Raw genomic sequence first — 16520 nt, 5'->3', positions numbered from 1 at the left:
ACCTTAAGTTGGCACTCCCAATTTTGTTGTATAGGCGACTGTACAATGACAACAAAGGCTATCTTATCTTATAGTCACAGAAACCTGGATAGTTGTTACGCTCAGCCAGTAAGAAGATATAATCATATCTCATAAGATCTCCAATCATCATGTTTTCAAGTTCTCTATGAGAGAACAACAGGTAAGGAAACACCTCACTAATGATACCTTCCTACTGTTGTCAGAACATACTTGTCTGTTACGTAGGACCTGGGGCGTTTCTAGGTTTATTAACACAGTTGGACTATTTACAGCTACCTAACAAGCAGTGGCGATTTTGGTTTGGAAACTCTGGTGGGGCCCATGCAGGAAAATATTATAACGCAATCCAGAAATACCACATATTACTACCATCACAACAAAAACAAAGTAGCAAGTGACAGAGGGGACCAAAATTGCAGCTGAATAATGCCATCACTCAAACGCGAATATGACGACATATATTAGGCTATTATAGCAATAGCACCACCAAATGGCAGCATTCAAGATCTCACAATATCAAACTCAAGAAACAACAACGTGGCAACAATAAAAACAACGGCGCACACCCTTTACACAGCAATCAATATACAAAGCCACCACTCACAATATAGTCTCTGCTTGGTTGTCCAGACGGTTTCCCCTCCAAAGAGCAGACATGGAAAGCAGTAGAGCGCCTTTTTTGACGAGCTCCCGGTAAGCCAAGTTTTCCGCTTGAACCACTCCTGGTTGAACGATCTATTCTTGTCCTTTCCCTCTTTAATAATGATTAAATCCGTCGGGCGATGTGGTCCCAAACGTTTTATCTCCAACTTCTGTTCAAGTGGTAAAGTGCTAAATCTCACATGAGACAGATACTCAACACGATTCATCATTTAATGAATGAAACGTCCATTTGTTGTTATTTACTGTAACAGTAACTGTAAAGGCTGGTTTATGCTCGGTTACGTAAGCGTAAGCGCAAGCGCAAGAGGCCCTTGCGCGCCCTTGCGCCCCCCTTGCGCGACTTCTCACGTCTTGCGTGCGTCGGGCGATTTTTCTAGACTTGCGTCATTTTTTACGTAAGCTTTTACGCGAGCCGCCCAGCCTGCAAGGCTGTGATTGGTTTGCTGGTCTGGTTACTACTTCCTGTCTGGAGTATCACCCGGCAGGCTCATATACAAAAGCATTAACCTGAAGTGAAGTTAACTTTGCTGCCAACACATTATGTCGTTTTAAAATGTAGAGAGATATGCACATTTATACAACCCCAATGATCAACAACTTCATCACCCCTGTTCCTCTGTCTGTTGCCATCATTCACTGTGTATGGGGAGAACACGATCTGGCACATAAACAAACCAACGACTCCCACAGACAAAGACGTCATTCTCGAGGTCGTCTTCAACGAAAAACTTTACTCCACATATTAGGCTACTCTACCTACTGTTCTGGCGGTAAATTGCTTGGCAACACGCGCAACCTAAAAGGGAGCATGAATTGCTTTGAGTAAATTTTGCGCAACAACGTAACACCAACGCTGAAGCATGCAGCCGCCTTAACTGTAACAGTAACTACGTTAGCTAGCTAGCAAGATCTGATCGGCTCCCGCCGTAAACCCCGCCCTTTCTACAAATCAGCCAATGAGAAGAGCTTTGGGGCCCTAAACTTCTGGCCCCACAGCCGAAACAGAAGCGGGCGCTGCGCACGCGCTTGCTCGCGCAACTGCTCCACAGTTCTATTTCATGTAGGCTACGCCGTCTAGGCTTCGCCTTATGGGCTTGTCCCGTGCGCGCGCCTGCGCGCGCTGAAAATTCAAACTATGCACCTATCAGCGTGGGCACCGCCCACATTTCCCACGGTATCGTGTCTATATAACGCGGTGTATACCGTCGCTCATCCTCCCTTTTCTTTCAGCACTTGTGCTTATCAGCGAGAAATTGAGAACTACTATTAAGAAGAAGATGAAGACTTAAACACGGATCTCCCGAGCCGGTGGCAGCGGCTCGGGCGAGGCCGCGGACAAACGGCCCCTTTCAGGGCCACCTGAGAGCGCTCCTGGAGCTAGGTCCTTTTCAGGACTCCTTTGCGCCTCCTGTCCCGCCTCCCTGGCACCGGGTGACGGGCACTTGGCGTGCTCTGTGTGCCTCGGCACCGACCACGCCGAGGCTGCTATGGCGGCCCCCGTCTCCTGTGTCGCCTGCCGGGAGCTGCCTGAAGAGGGGATCCTCTCCAGGCATCTCTTCTTTTCCCCTGCGGTGGACCTGACGCGATGGCATCATCGACGCCGACGACGACGCCTCCATGGACGGCGACTCGGCGTCCGGTTTTTTCCCGCTCTCGGGTTACAACCGCCACCGTCGCGGGGAGATCATGGGTGAGGCGGCGGCCATCAAAGGGTTTCCCATCCCGGCCCCGCCTCTCGCCCCCGTATCTGACGATATGCAGGGCGAGTGCTTTCGCACCCCATCTGCTTCCCGGCGGGTTACCCCTTGTTCCCGCCTGTGCAGCACTTGTTTACTGCTGCAGGTGGGGACCCTTCTACCCTGAAGGCTCCGGTAAGCGAGGGGGATCCCTCGCCTGGAGCCTCCACTGGCAGCGCTTCTCTGTCCGGGCGCCGGATGGCGCCCTAACGAAAAGCCGCTGCCCCCCGACCGCCTCCAGAAGCAGATTGTCGGCCTAACGGACGTTAGGCCGACAATCCGCGACGGCGGTCAACAACATCGCCCTGCTCTCCTCTGCCATGGTCTCCTTGTTTGCTGACAGGGAGGCCTACGGCCCGGAGGAAGCCGTGAGATGGCTGGCGGTTTCCCGCTTTTTCCAGCGCCATCCTCCAGCTATGCCAGCCGATAGCCGTTTCGGCCGGCCGGCATATGGCGTGGGCTACCATGATTCAAAGGGTCATATGGCTCTCCCACACTGCGGTGCAGGAACGAGAGCGGGCCAGCCTCGTCCAGGGTCCACTAGCGCCTGATGGCCTATTTGGTCCCCGGTTCTCCGAGGTGCTCGCGCACCAGCAGTCAGTCCGTGAGAATCGTTCCCGGTTCGGGGCGATTCTCACGTGCTCCTCCCACCAGCAGGCTGGGAGGAGGCGGGGTCCAGACCGGTCCCAGTGTTCCAGGGGGCCGCCTCCGATTCCTGCCCCGGTGCCGCAGCAGCCGGGTAGAGCAGCGCCACGGACCGGTAAGTTCCGGAAGCTTGCTCCTACTTTTTCTTTCCCTATTAAATAAAAAAAAAAAAAAAAAAGTAAAGACCGTTCGGCCGAACAGCGGTAGGCTACATGGTACCTAAAGAGCGATATTCCTCAGGCCACCTGCGTCCTACGCTTGTGGTGCGTTCCTCCATGTTGCCTCTTCCCCCCTCTCAGCCCTGTGGCTGTAGGGTGGCGGTCGGACGGCGTGTTCACATGGCCTCTGGTTCACCTGCTTCTAAGAAGCGGCGTCCCTTGGAGCCTCGTGGACGGATCAGAGACTCGTTGCACGAGCCCGTGGATACGGCCGCTTGTACCGGTCTCCTGGTTCCCCACATTATAGGTGAGGAGATGGGTCCGCGCGCTGTGGCTACAGCCTGCGGACAGGTGCTGCGGCCGGACGGCTCGCTCCCTGTTCAGCGGGCACGAGCGCGACGTCTAGACAGCTCGTTGTTTTTACAACTGCTAGTTGTGGTACGTCTCCTACGCTCGCTGAGCCTCCTCCCTTTCATGGGGAGCCCCCCATGGTTCACACGCAGTGTGAAGGCGGTAGGGGCAGAGGAATACGGGTTATTCCTGGACGGTCTTCCTCAGCTGTCGGCTCACCCTCTCTCCAACCGCTATGCGTGTTGGCAAGAGCGGTGCGTTCTGCCATCGTGGTTGGACACCACGTTGAGATGGGGCCATCCCATACAGTTCAAGCGTTGTCCCCCACCCTTTATGGGGTTGGTGGAGACCACGCTACGGGACCCGGCTGCGAGCACGGGTCTTGCAGCAGAGGTGGCACGTCTCTTGGTAAAGGGGTCCATCACTGTCGTTCCCCCCCCACGAGTCTCACCTAGGTTTTTATTCCCGCTACTTCCTGGTTTCCAAGAAGTCAGGGGAAATTAGACCTATTCTGGATCTTCGCGTGTTCAACAGATTCGTTGCCACGAGGAAGTTCAGAATGCTCACGGTCGGAGCATTGTTCCGGTGTGTGAGAGAGGACGATTGGTTCACATCCCTGGATCTCAAGGATGCTTACTTCCACGTCCCTGTTCGGCAGGCGCACAGGAAGTTTCTCCGCTTTGCCTTTATGGGGATGGCGTACGAGTACCAGTGTCTGCCGTTCGGCTATTCCCTGGCTCCGCGCACCTTCTCGAAGTGTGTGGAGACGGTGTTGGAACCGCTCAGACGTCAGGGAAAGAGGATTATTTTCTACCCGATCTGCTTATTCTGAGCAACTCAGAAGAGACCGCGAGAAGGGACACCATGTTGGTGATAAACCATCTCTCCTTCCTGGGTTTTGCCATCAACTGGGAGAAGAGCTCCCCGCTCCCCAGCCGGCAGACAGTCTACTTGGGGCTTTGCCTAGACTCAGCCACCATGACTGCGATGCTTTCGCCTCCTCGGCGAGACGCCATCCTGTCGGCGCTCTCCCGTTTTCACGTTCGCAGAAACGTGACCGCACTGTCCACCATGCGCCTGTTGGGGCTGATGGCAGCTGCCCACCCCGTGGTCCCCCTGGGTCTGCTTTTTATGCGCAGACTCCAGCGGTGGTTTGCTCGCCAACGGTTGGACCCCAGGCGACACAAGCTCAGGGTGCTCCTCGTCCCCCGTTCGGTGTCGCCAGACCTGGAATATTGGAAAGGACCCTCCGCTCTTCTCAAGGGTGTTCCACTGGGCAGGGTGGCGTCCTACGTAGTGGTCTTCACGGACGCCTCGTTGACGGGTTGGGGAGGAACGTGCCTCTCTCACTCGGTCGGAGACGAGTGGCGCACGCCCCCTACAGCACACATAAATGTGTTGGAACTCGACGCTGTGAGGAAAGTGCTGTTGCATTTCTTTCACCTGGTGCGCGGCCGCCACGTTCTGATCAGGACAGACAGCGTGTCGGCGGCGGCGTACATCAACAGACAGGGGGGAGTCCGCTCCCCTGCTCTCCACCGAAAGGCGGTCGAGCTCTGGCTTTGGGCTCATCAGTATCTCCGCAGTCTGAGAGCCCTGCATATCGCGGGCGCCCAGAACTTTGGGGCGGACCTCATGTCTCGAGGCGGTCCCCGCCGAGACGAGTGGCGGTTACATCCCGACATTGTCAGATTGATCTGGCAGAGGTTCGGGACAGCGCAGGTGGACCTCTTCGCGTCCCGGGAGAACACGCACTGCAGGTGGTGGTTCTCCCTCAGCCCTCGGGATCTTCCCCCGTTGGGGGTAGATGCGTTGGCACACACACCTTGGCCGCGGGCTCTCTTGTATGCGTTTCCCCCGCTCCAGCTGATCCTTCCTCTTCTGGAACGGGTCAGACAGGAGAGACTGTCCCTGATATTAGTGGCCCCGGAGAACCGTTCAGCTCTGTGGTTTCCAGAGCTGGCCGCGCTCTCGCGGTCGGCGCCTTGGCCAGTACCATTCAGGCCGGATGCGCTTTCACAGGCCCACGGGACGGTGCACCACCAGCCCGATGTCTCGGGACGGCTGTTGGTTTGGCTCCTGAGAGGTTGATCCTGCAGGGCAAAGGTTTGCCTGAGACGGTTATCAACACTATTCAGAGTGCTCGTGCGCCTTCTACTTCTTCCCTCTATGCGGCGAAGTGGTGCGCCTTCTCTAATTGGTGTGAGACGAACCACGCTGTCCCATCTCAATGCGAGGTGGGAAGCGTGCTTTCGTTTCTGCAAAACTTATTGGAAAAAGGTTTGGCTTTCTCCACTATCAAGGTCTATGCGGCAGCCGTTTCGGCTGGCCATGCAGGCTGTGATGGTGGACCGATCTTCAGCCATCCACTGGTCAAGAGATTCTTGCGTGGGGCTAGACGGGTTAGGCCTGTTTCACGCGTGCTTACACCACGCTGGGATCTCCCCACCGTGTTGCGCGGATTGTCCAGGGATCCTTTCGAGCCTCTCTCCCAGGCCCCTTTGGATGCCCTGTCATTTAAGACGGCGCTCTTGTTGGCCTTGGTTTCTGCCAAGCGGGCCGGTGAGTTAACCGCTCTGTCTGTCAGCCCGAGTTGCTTGTTGCTAAACGAGGACAGCTCCTTCGCGTTGCTCAGACCTAATCCTGCGTTCCTCCCGAAGAACATTAATAGTTATTTTCGGTCGAGGGATATTGTGCTTAAGGCTTTTCACCCCCCGCCTCATTCTAGTGAGGCGGAGGCTGAGTTGCATCTCCTGTGCCCGGTTCGGGCGTTGGCTATGTACGTGAATCGCTCGGCAGCGTTCCGCTCCACACAACAGTTGTTTGTGTGTTATAGCGACGCTAGCAGGGGCCGCGCTCTCTCTAAGCAGCGGTTTTCTCGCTGGGTATGTGAGGGTGTTTGCCTAGCCTACTCTCGGCAGGGCTTGGCGCCACCGTTGGGCGTTAAAGCTCACTCCACACGGAGCGTGGCCGCTTCAACGGCTCTACTCAAGGGCGTTTCGGTGGAAGACATCTGCGCGGCTGCGTCTTGGTCTTCCCTCGGCCTCTTTGTCCGTTTTTACATGTTAGACATGTCCAGGGGCTCACTCGGCAACTCTGTGCTAGAGTCCGGGACCCCTTTTACGGCTTAAGAATATAGACATGTTCTTTAAAGCGGCGTGGTTGGATTTCCTCTCGCCGGCTGGCGAGTCGGTCTTGATTACCAGTCTCTTACTCTCCCACCTTTTTTCAAATGAAAAACAGGCTAGGGGGTTTTCTATTGGCTCGCCAATTGTCTGGTGGTTTTGTTTACCAGTGAGGCACTCCCGCCGTTTTCTTCAAATAAGAAACGGCCGAGAGAGTCCCATTATTGGAGAGCCGAATTCCGTAGCTCCGCCCCCGGTGGTAGCGGACCTAATGGAAACCGTGTTGCTCTGGTTTTCTTTTCCTTTTCATGGGTTCCATGAAGCACGGAATAGAGCCGGAGTCTTTACAGACTCACTTTTTTCTCCCTTGATCATTGCGTTGCTTGATCTAGGAGGAATTAGTTTTTATAAAGCTGTTGTGTTTTACACTTCCTTGGCTTTTTGAGTCTTAATGTGTTCTGGTGACTTAGGTCGTTTTTGACTGGGGTCCAGCAGGAGTACATTGATCGGGCTCCGCTCGCAGCTTCACCTTAGCCCATAAGGCGAAGCCTAGACGGCGTAGCCTACATGAAATAGAACGATAGTTATGTTATTATAACTCTAGTTCTATGATTGTAGGCGTAGCCGTCTAGTTTCCCACCTGCTGTACCCTCCAAATGCTGAAAGAAAAGCGTGGAGGATGAGCGACGGTATACACCGCGTTATATAGACACGATACCGTGGGAAATGTGGGCGGTGCCCACGCTGATAGGTGCATAGTTTGAATTTTCAGCGCGCGCAGGCGCGCGCACGGGACAAGCCCATAAGGCGAAGCCTAGACGGCTACGCCTACAATCATAGAACTAGAGTTATAATAACATAACTATCGTTTTCTACACTGCAGCAGACAGGGCCATCTCGGCTGGGCCCCACCGAGCGGAACAGACGAGACGGAGCAACGAACTATTTCACACACAACTACTACACTACAAAAAGTAAGACAATTGCGTTCATCAAATTAAAACTGCGGACATGTAATTAATTATTAACAATTAATGTATTATTAACTTATGCTCAATGACATTTTTGAAAAAAAAAAGAAAAGTATAATCGTGCCCTGCACGGCAGCGCCCTGTGGTGGGGCCGTGCCCCACTGGCCCCTAATGCAAAGACGCCACTGCTAACAAGCAGACTAGGAAAGGCAAGCCCCGGGAGGATCGAGACAATCAGAACACAATTTCAGAAAAGTAATTAATCAATCATTTCAGTAATATTTATTCCACAGTCATGCGTCATGTTTTGCATTGCTGTAAACAGGATAATTCTATATATATTTTTTTTTATTAAATAGTAGCACCATGATGTAGATAGTGTTACCCGAGGGTCAATTGAGTTCTGACATCGTTGCTACGGTATCATTGGTGAGGTACATCCTTACCTGTTTTTCTCTTCAAGAGAATTACAGAATATGATGAGCGGAGATCTAATGAGATATGATTATATCTCCATCCTGGTTGGGCGCAACAACCCTCCAGGACCGTTCTGATTTGAGGAGTGTTGAAAGTTAAAATCCGTGTTAAAATCTTTATGCGTTGTACTTATCTGAGCAGAAAAACTGGTCCTTGACGGAGACGTCACCGAATCCCTCTCAGTTAATGATGCCTTGTTGAAATAACTGGTAATTTGTGAGAAACTTTCTTTTTGAGACCCTTCAGACATTATATATAAAGACTGCTGTTAAAATTTGCCACTGTTGAAAATTGGTTTTATTTTCATTACAGTACGAACTGAAGCTTACCAACTCAAAGCTACGCACCGAGACAAAAAAGGTGTTCCGTATGCATCCTTCTCATATGCAATGCCTATTTTGTGAAATGAAAAGGATCCTCTTAATTCCTGCATATTTATGACACCCGCAATTAAAAAAGTTTATTATAAATGGTTTTGTAATCATGTTTTGTTAAAGAGTCATGCAGGGTTCTGCAGTTCCAATGCAGAGAGTCAGAGCAGGAATCCGCAAGGTGAGATTGGCAGCAGTCTACAAAAATGGCAAATAAATAAGGCGTGTGTGTGCATTCGGCGAAAGAACCCAACTCATAGATTGTGTGTTTATGATGTGAAACGCTAGATGGCAGTAAATTACAGAAACATGTAGCCATGTAGGGCACAACTTATGAGATAGCTAGTTAAGTATTCAGTTAAGAATCTTAATTAATTTCGTCGTGTCCCAGTAAACAATATCTCTAAATGTGTGGTTATTACCTCTAGATTATGAAATAAAATGATGTCTACAGAAAAAATAAATATATATCTATATATTTTTTTATACTATGCCCATACACAATAAAATGCATGGTAGATGAATATCAACTTTATGCTAACTTCTTGGTGCATAGCATGCTTGAATAACCCTCCATACCCTATACATTTCTGATGTGTGAAGTGTCTGTTTACAGACAATTGCAGCTCAACAGGCAAAGCGAGGAGACGTTAGAACAGTACAGATGCCAGATCCAGGAATTAAAGTTGAAGCACAGAAAGCTGCGGTAACCAGAGCACATTATTTGTGATTCAGAAAGTCTATCACTGCAGATAGATGTGACTATTCTGTCTCACCCCGATTGAGCCATTGAACTTATGTTGACGTTGACTGTCAAATAAAACTTATTATAACCACCCGACCTGTGGCCATTGTTTATTCTTATATTTGTATATCTATAATCGTACATGTTTTCTTCATGCAGGATGAAATTTGAAAACCAACTCAATCAACTCATAGAGCAGCACAAAAATCTACTCAATATATTTGTAGGTTTGCGATCCCTGAAGAGATTTTACAGAAATGTTGTTTTGTTTTACACTTCTTTAAGCTTTATCCTTCCTCCTCAGACCCCAGAGAGACTTCCATCTGAAATAGAAAGCGCTCAGAATTCAAAATGCCAGTTATTAGCCACTGGTAAGTATCTTCCAATGTGTGTATGTCATTGGGGTCTCTTTGGTTAAGGTGTATTCCATCAAATGTGTTCATTACTAGGTTTTGCTCTATAATTTTAGAAATTCTTAAGGTGGCACAGTTAAATATCCTAGAAGAGGAAGTCTAGAAGAGGTAAAGTGGAAGAGGAAGCCAGGAGGAGTGATCTCAAGTTATACACAGAAAATCATTTGAAACGTTAACAATTGTTATCCTCAATTGTAATGAGCGGTTATTTGTGAAGTTAACTAAAGGGTATTGTTATAAACCACTCCTTATTTCAAATTGGATCCCGTATGCATGTGTATGAACAAGGAATTGTATCCACATTCAATAACTGCTTAATTCATAGAGTGATCCTTACATAACTGTTGTATTTGTCGGTTTCAGTTCATACGTGTGCAGAAAAACAACTTAATATCAGTGTAATATTGTGAAATTAAATAAATGGTTTAGAATATATTGAATATAATAAGGAATGTTTTCATGCTTCATTAAAGGCTTCCACCAGAAAATGCCTTTGTAATTACTTGGCCATTTTGGCTATGTGGCATTAGGAACTATGTAGTTCTACTTGATAGTCAGATTAGTTCTGTTAACTGTGACGACATGTCATTAGGGAGGAGTAGGCCTATCTTATCTGTTATTCGCTAAGAGAGAATTTCGAAATATGATGAATCACTGAGCTTTGATAACAACTCCTTCGTTTATGGGAGTAAAAACAGGGTCCATTCTGACTTCTTAGTTCAAACCATTTAGTGCTTTACATTTCTAGATGGAAGATCATGTTTACTTATCTAAATAACTTCTCACAGGTATTCTACCATCTAGTTCTGAAACTAACAAGCGGAAAATATTGAATCTGGGTCAGATCAATCGCAGATTAAAGTACTTTGATGAATCATGCAGTATCCTTCCCATTCGGTCGAGTGTAGAAAAATCATCAGGCCCAAATCATCAACGTTGACAGACCTTAGTACCATGACCTTCCTATTTTTACGTTAATATCACGTATGTGGTGCTGTGACCAGTGTGCATAACACCCAGTGCTAATCGGGTTGGAATTGATCATTCCAAATGGGTCCTGGTAGGTTGTAGCGCCAGGCCTGGAAGGAGATATCATCACATCTCACGAGAGCTCTTGAACAAGGTTTGATGGAGTTCACTCGATACTTGTTTAAAACTATGCAGTTGATAAAGACTCTTGATCGCTTGCTAATTCCACAACCAAATCTCATATTAGGATAATTTAATCACTCAGAATTTAGCGTATCAGTGCATCAACGAAAGCACACACATATCTTGTGGACTCATTAACAGAGAAAACACTTATTTGTTTCACACATTCGTATTCACACCACCTCCATCCCCACCACCACCTGCTCAGCCTACTGCCCTCTGGTAGGAGGTACAGGAGCCTGAAGAGCACAACCAACAGACTGAACAACAGCTCTTTCCTTGGGCAATCAGGGCACTTAACACTTATAAAACATTAAACATACACACATATACCTCACTTTATATAAAGTGCAATATGCTTATGGCTTTTTATATTTTATATTTATCATTCACCTCGCCTGTTCTTGTCTTGTTTTTTAGAATTGAACTTAAATTGCCTGTTTGTTTTTTGTATGTGTAATGCACCGTAAGTTGGCACTCCCAATTTTGTTGTATAGGCGACTATACAATGATAACAATGAAGTATCTTATAGTCAGAACAGACACCTGGATAGTTGTTACGCTCAGCCAGTAAGAAGATATAATCATATCTCATAAGATACCCCTTATATTTTATTTGACAAAGACAACAGTGTTACCATTTATGTTTTTTTTCATGACGACCAATAAAAAACAACAGTGTTACCCCTTATGTTTTTTTTCATGACGACCAATAAAAAACAACAGTGTTACCCCTTATGTTTTTTTTCATGACGACCAATTAAAAACAACGGTGTTACCCGTTATTTTTTTTCCATGACGACCAAAGAAAAACGACAGTGTTACCCTTTATGTTTCATTTGATGAAAACGACAGTGTTACCCCCTATGTTTTAATAGATAAATATCGACAGTGTTACCCCTTATGTTTTTTTCATGACGGCCGATAAAAAACGACAGTGTTACCCCTTATGTTTCATTTGATAAAAACGACAGTGTTACCCCTCATGTTTCATTTGATAAAAACGACAGTGTTACCCCTTGTGTTTTTTTTTATGACGACCAAAGAAAAACAACAGTGTTACCCCTTATGTTTTTTTTCATGGCGACCAAAGCAAAAACAACAGTGTTACCCCCTATGTTTTATTTGATAAATATCGACAGTGTTACCCCTTATGTTTTTTTCCCATGATGACTGATGAAAAACAACAGTGTATTTATATTTATAACCCTTATATTTTATTTGAGAAAAAATTATTATTATTTTTTTTATATATATTTTTTCATTACGACCAATAAAATACGACAGTGTTACCCCTTATATTTTATTTGACAAAGACAACAGTGTTACCCCTTATGTTTTTTTTCATGACGACCAATAAAAAACAACAGTGTTACCCCTTATGTTTTTTTTCATGACGACCAATTAAAAACAACGGTGTTACCCGTTTTTTTTTTTCCATGACGACCAAAGAAAAACGACAGTGTTACCCTTTATGTTTCATTTGATGAAAACGACAGTGTTACCCCCTATGTTTTAATAGATAAATATCGACAGTGTTACCCCTTATGTTTTTTTCATGACGGCCGATAAAAAACGACAGTGTTACCCCTTATGTTTCATTTGATAAAAACGACAGTGTTACCCCTCATGTTTCATTTGATAAAAACGACAGTGTTACCCCTTGTGTTTTTTTTTATGACGACCAAAGAAAAACAACAGTGTTACCCCTTATGTTTTTTTTCATGGCGACCAAAGCAAAAACAACAGTGTTACCCCCTATGTTTTATTTGATAAATATCGACAGTGTTACCCCTTATGTTTTTTTCCCATGATGACTGATGAAAAACAACAGTGTATTTATATTTATAACCCTTATATTTTATTTGAGAAAAAATTATTATTATTTTTTTTATATATATTTTTTCATTACGACCAATAAAATACGACAGTGTTACCCCTTATATTTTATTTGACAAAGACAACAGTGTTACCCCTTATGTTTTTTTTCATGACGACTAATAAAAAACAACAGTATTACCCCTTATGTTTTTATTCATGAAGACCAATAAAAAAACAACAGTGTTACCCCCCATGCTTTATTTGATAAATATCGACAGTGTTACCCCTCATGTTTCATTTGATAAAAACAACAGTGTTACCACTTATGTTTATTTCATGATGGCCGATAAAAACCGACAAAGTTACCCATCATGTTTTTTCCATGTTGACCAATAAATAACAACAGTGGTACCCCTGTCAACGTTTTTGCGGGCATCCGAACCTGAGCTGTTTAGAGAGTTAGGTTATACTTTATAATTCGCATGAAATAGAGATGAGAGTCTTCCAACAGAAGACTTCCACCGGACTTGAACCCCGGTCTCCAGGAGGAAAGCTCACAGCTCTCTCCACATCCTGTGCTGTGGTTATATATGACATGATAGCGTTACGTTTAAAATTAAAGATATTGTGTTTTCCACAGAAATTGAGCCACGGTCTCCAGTGGGTTAGGCATAATTTCCACATCTGTCAATTACAAAAGAGATTGGGACTTCATTGTCCGTTTGTTTTGAGGACAGTACACACCTGTGATGTAGGCTGTATTACAGATATATGTATTTGTTTTACAGTTTGTTATAGTCAGAATGGAAACCTGGAGAGTTGTTGCGCTCAGCCAGGAGGAGATATAATCATATCTCATACGATCTCCAATCATCATGTTCTGAAGTTCTCTTTTAGAGAGCCACAGGTAAGGATAGACCTCACTAATGATATGTTCCTATTGTTGTCAGAACATTTGTTACTTTTACATAGGAGTACCTAGGTCATGGTGCTACCTTAGGTCAACGATGACTTAAATGTTGAATTAAATTTGATGAGATGTCTTTAACCTCAGGCAATGATGCTGAAGTTTGAAATAAATCTTTTTGGCAAAGGAACAACAATAACAATTGGATTGATGAGTTCACTATAAATTGTGTATTCACGACATGGTGACTTAGAAACAGAGCAGTCCAAATATAACAGAAGTAACTAATGATATATCACCATCAACTCAGCAGCATTTTACAAATCAATTATAAATCAAAATAGGTCCACGTAGGTTGTGGCACCAGGTCTGGAAGGAGATATCATTACATCTCACGAGAGCTCTTGAAACAGGTTTGATGGAGTTCACTCGATGAGTCTGCTCATTCACAAATATGCAGTTGATAAAGTCTCTTGATCGCCTCCTATTTCCACCAATAAAAACATAAAAATTAAAACTCCCATTGACAATTTTAAGCACTCAAAAGCCTGTCAATTACGAAAGAGATTGGGACTTCATTGTCCGTTTGTTTTGAGGACAGTACACACCTGTGATGTAGGCTGTATTACAGATATATGTATTTGTTTTACATTTTGTAATAGTCAGAATGGAAACCTGGAGAGTTGTTGCGCTCAGCCAGGAGGAGATATAATCATATCTCATAAGATCTCCAATCATCATGTTCTGAAGTTCTCTTTTAGAGAGCCACAGGTAAGGATAGACCTCACTAATGATATGTTCCTATTGTTGTCAGAACATTTGTTACTTTTACATGGGAGTACCTAGGTCATGGTGCTACCTTAGGTCAACGCCGTTGACTTAAATGTTAAATTAAATTTGATGAGATGTCTTTAACCTCAGGCAATGATGCTGAAGTTTGAAATCTTTTTGGCAAAGGAACCACAATAACAAATGGATTGATGAGTTCAGTATAAATTGTGTAATTACGACATGGTGACTGAGAAACAGAGCAGTCCAAATATAACAGAAGTAACTAATGATGTATCACCATCAACTCAGCAGCATTTTACAAATCAATTATAAATCAAAATAGGTCCACGTAGGTTGTGGCACCAGGTCTGGAAGGAGATATCATTACATCTCACGAGAGCTCTTGAAACAGGTTTGATGGAGTTCACTCGATGAGTCTGCTCGTTCACAAATATGCAGTTGATAAAGCCTATTGATCGCCTCCTATTTCCACAAATGAAAACCTAAAATGAAAACTCATGTTGAAAAATTGTAACCACTCAAAAGCCTGTCATTTACTAAGAGATTGGGACTTCATTGTCCGTTTGTTTTGAGGACAGTACGCACCTGTGATGTAGGCTGTATTACAGATATATGTATTTGTTTAACATTTTGTTATCGTCAGAATGGAAACCTGGAGAGTTGTTGCGCTCAGCCAGGAGGAGATATAATCATATCTCATAAGATCTCCAATCATCATGTTCTGAAGTTCTCTTTTAGAGAGCCACAGGTAAGGATAGACCTCACTAATGATATGTTCATAATGTTGTCAGAACATTTGTTACTTTTACATAGGAGTACCTAGGTCATGGTGCTACCTTAGGTCAACGATGACTTAAATGTTGAATTAAATTTGATGAGATGTCTTTAACCTCAGGCAATGATGCTGAAGTTTGAAATAAATCTTTTTGGCAAAGGAACAACAATAACAATTGGATTGATGAGTTCACTATAAATTGTGTATTCACGACATGGTGACTTAGAAACAGAGCAGTCCAAATATAACAGAAGTAACTAATGATATATCACCATCAACTCAGCAGCATTTTACAGATCAATTATAAATCAAAATAGGTCCACGTAGGTTGTGGCACCAGGTCTGGAGGAGATATCATTACATCTCACGAGAGCTCTTGAACCAGGTTTGATGGAGTTCACTCGATGAGTCTGCTCGTTCACAAATATGCAGTTGATAAAGCCTATTGATCGCCTCCTATTTCCACAAATGAAAACCTAAAACGAAAACTCACGTTGAAAAATTGTAACCACTCAAAAGCCTGTCAATTACGAAAGAGATTGGGACTTCATTGTCCGTTTGTTTTGAGGACAGTACACACCTGTGATGTAGGCTGTATTACAGATATATGTATTTGCTTAACATTTTGTTATAGTCAGAATGGAAACCTGGAGAGTTGTTGCGCTCAGCCAGGAGGAGATATAATCATATCTCATAAGATCTCCAATCATCATGTTCTGAAGTTCTCTTTTAGAGAGCCACAGGTAAGGATAGACCTCACTAATGATATGTTCCTATTGTTGTCAGAACATTTGTTACTTTTACATAGGAGTACCTAGGTCATGGTGCTACCTTAGGTCAACGCCGTTGACTTAAATGTTAAATTAAATTTGATGAGATGTCTTTAACCTCAGGCAATGATGCTGAAGTTTGAAATCTTTTTGGCAAAGGAACCACAATAACAAATGGATTGATGAGTTCAGTATAAATTGTGTAATTACGACATGGTGACTGAGAAACAGAGCAGTCCAAATATAACAGAAGTAACTAATGATGTATCACCATCAACTCAGCAGCATTTTACAAATCAATTATAAATCAAAATAGGTCCACGTAGGTTGTGGCACCAGGTCTGGAAGGAGATATCATTACATCTCACGAGAGCTCTTGAAACAGGTTTGATGGAGTTCACTCGATGAGTCTGCTCGTTCACAAATATGCAGTTGATAAAGCCTATTGATCGCCTCCTATTTCCACAAATGAAAACCTAAAATGAAAACTCATGTTGAAAAATTGTAACCACTCAAAAGCCTGTCATTTACGAAGAGATTGGGACTTCATTGTCCGTTTGTTTTGAGGACAGTACACACCTGTGATGTAGGCTGTATTACAGATATATGTATTTGTTTAACATTTTG

At 44.9% G+C, this 16520-nt stretch overlaps 6 non-coding genes across 6 annotated transcripts; 1 reads left to right on the top strand and 5 right to left on the bottom strand.

Moving 5' to 3' along the window:
• Positions 1-73: 73 nt before the first annotated feature.
• On the bottom strand, positions 74-204 carry LOC130376348 (U8 small nucleolar RNA). The gene has a single exon (XR_008893985.1). It is a non-coding gene; the product is annotated as a U8 small nucleolar RNA (small nucleolar RNA).
• Positions 205-8093: 7889 nt separating this feature from the next.
• LOC130376411 (U8 small nucleolar RNA) lies at positions 8094-8225 on the top strand. The gene has a single exon (XR_008894041.1). It is a non-coding gene; the product is annotated as a U8 small nucleolar RNA (small nucleolar RNA).
• A 5221-nt stretch (positions 8226-13446) lies between these two features.
• LOC130376414 (U8 small nucleolar RNA) lies at positions 13447-13579 on the bottom strand. The gene has a single exon (XR_008894045.1). It is a non-coding gene; the product is annotated as a U8 small nucleolar RNA (small nucleolar RNA).
• A 638-nt stretch (positions 13580-14217) lies between these two features.
• LOC130376420 (U8 small nucleolar RNA) lies at positions 14218-14350 on the bottom strand. Its single transcript, XR_008894050.1, has one exon. It is a non-coding gene; the product is annotated as a U8 small nucleolar RNA (small nucleolar RNA).
• Positions 14351-14986: 636 nt separating this feature from the next.
• On the bottom strand, positions 14987-15119 carry LOC130376418 (U8 small nucleolar RNA). Its single transcript, XR_008894049.1, has one exon. It is a non-coding gene; the product is annotated as a U8 small nucleolar RNA (small nucleolar RNA).
• Positions 15120-15756: 637 nt separating this feature from the next.
• LOC130376417 (U8 small nucleolar RNA) lies at positions 15757-15889 on the bottom strand. Its single transcript, XR_008894048.1, has one exon. It is a non-coding gene; the product is annotated as a U8 small nucleolar RNA (small nucleolar RNA).
• Between the last annotated feature and the right edge of the window lie 631 nt (positions 15890-16520).

The sequence above is a fragment of the Gadus chalcogrammus genome, chromosome 22 (genome assembly GCF_026213295.1).
Source record: "Gadus chalcogrammus isolate NIFS_2021 chromosome 22, NIFS_Gcha_1.0, whole genome shotgun sequence".
Taxonomy (NCBI): Eukaryota; Metazoa; Chordata; class Actinopteri; order Gadiformes; family Gadidae; genus Gadus; species Gadus chalcogrammus.
This window is presented reverse-complemented; position numbering and strand designations above follow the sequence as displayed.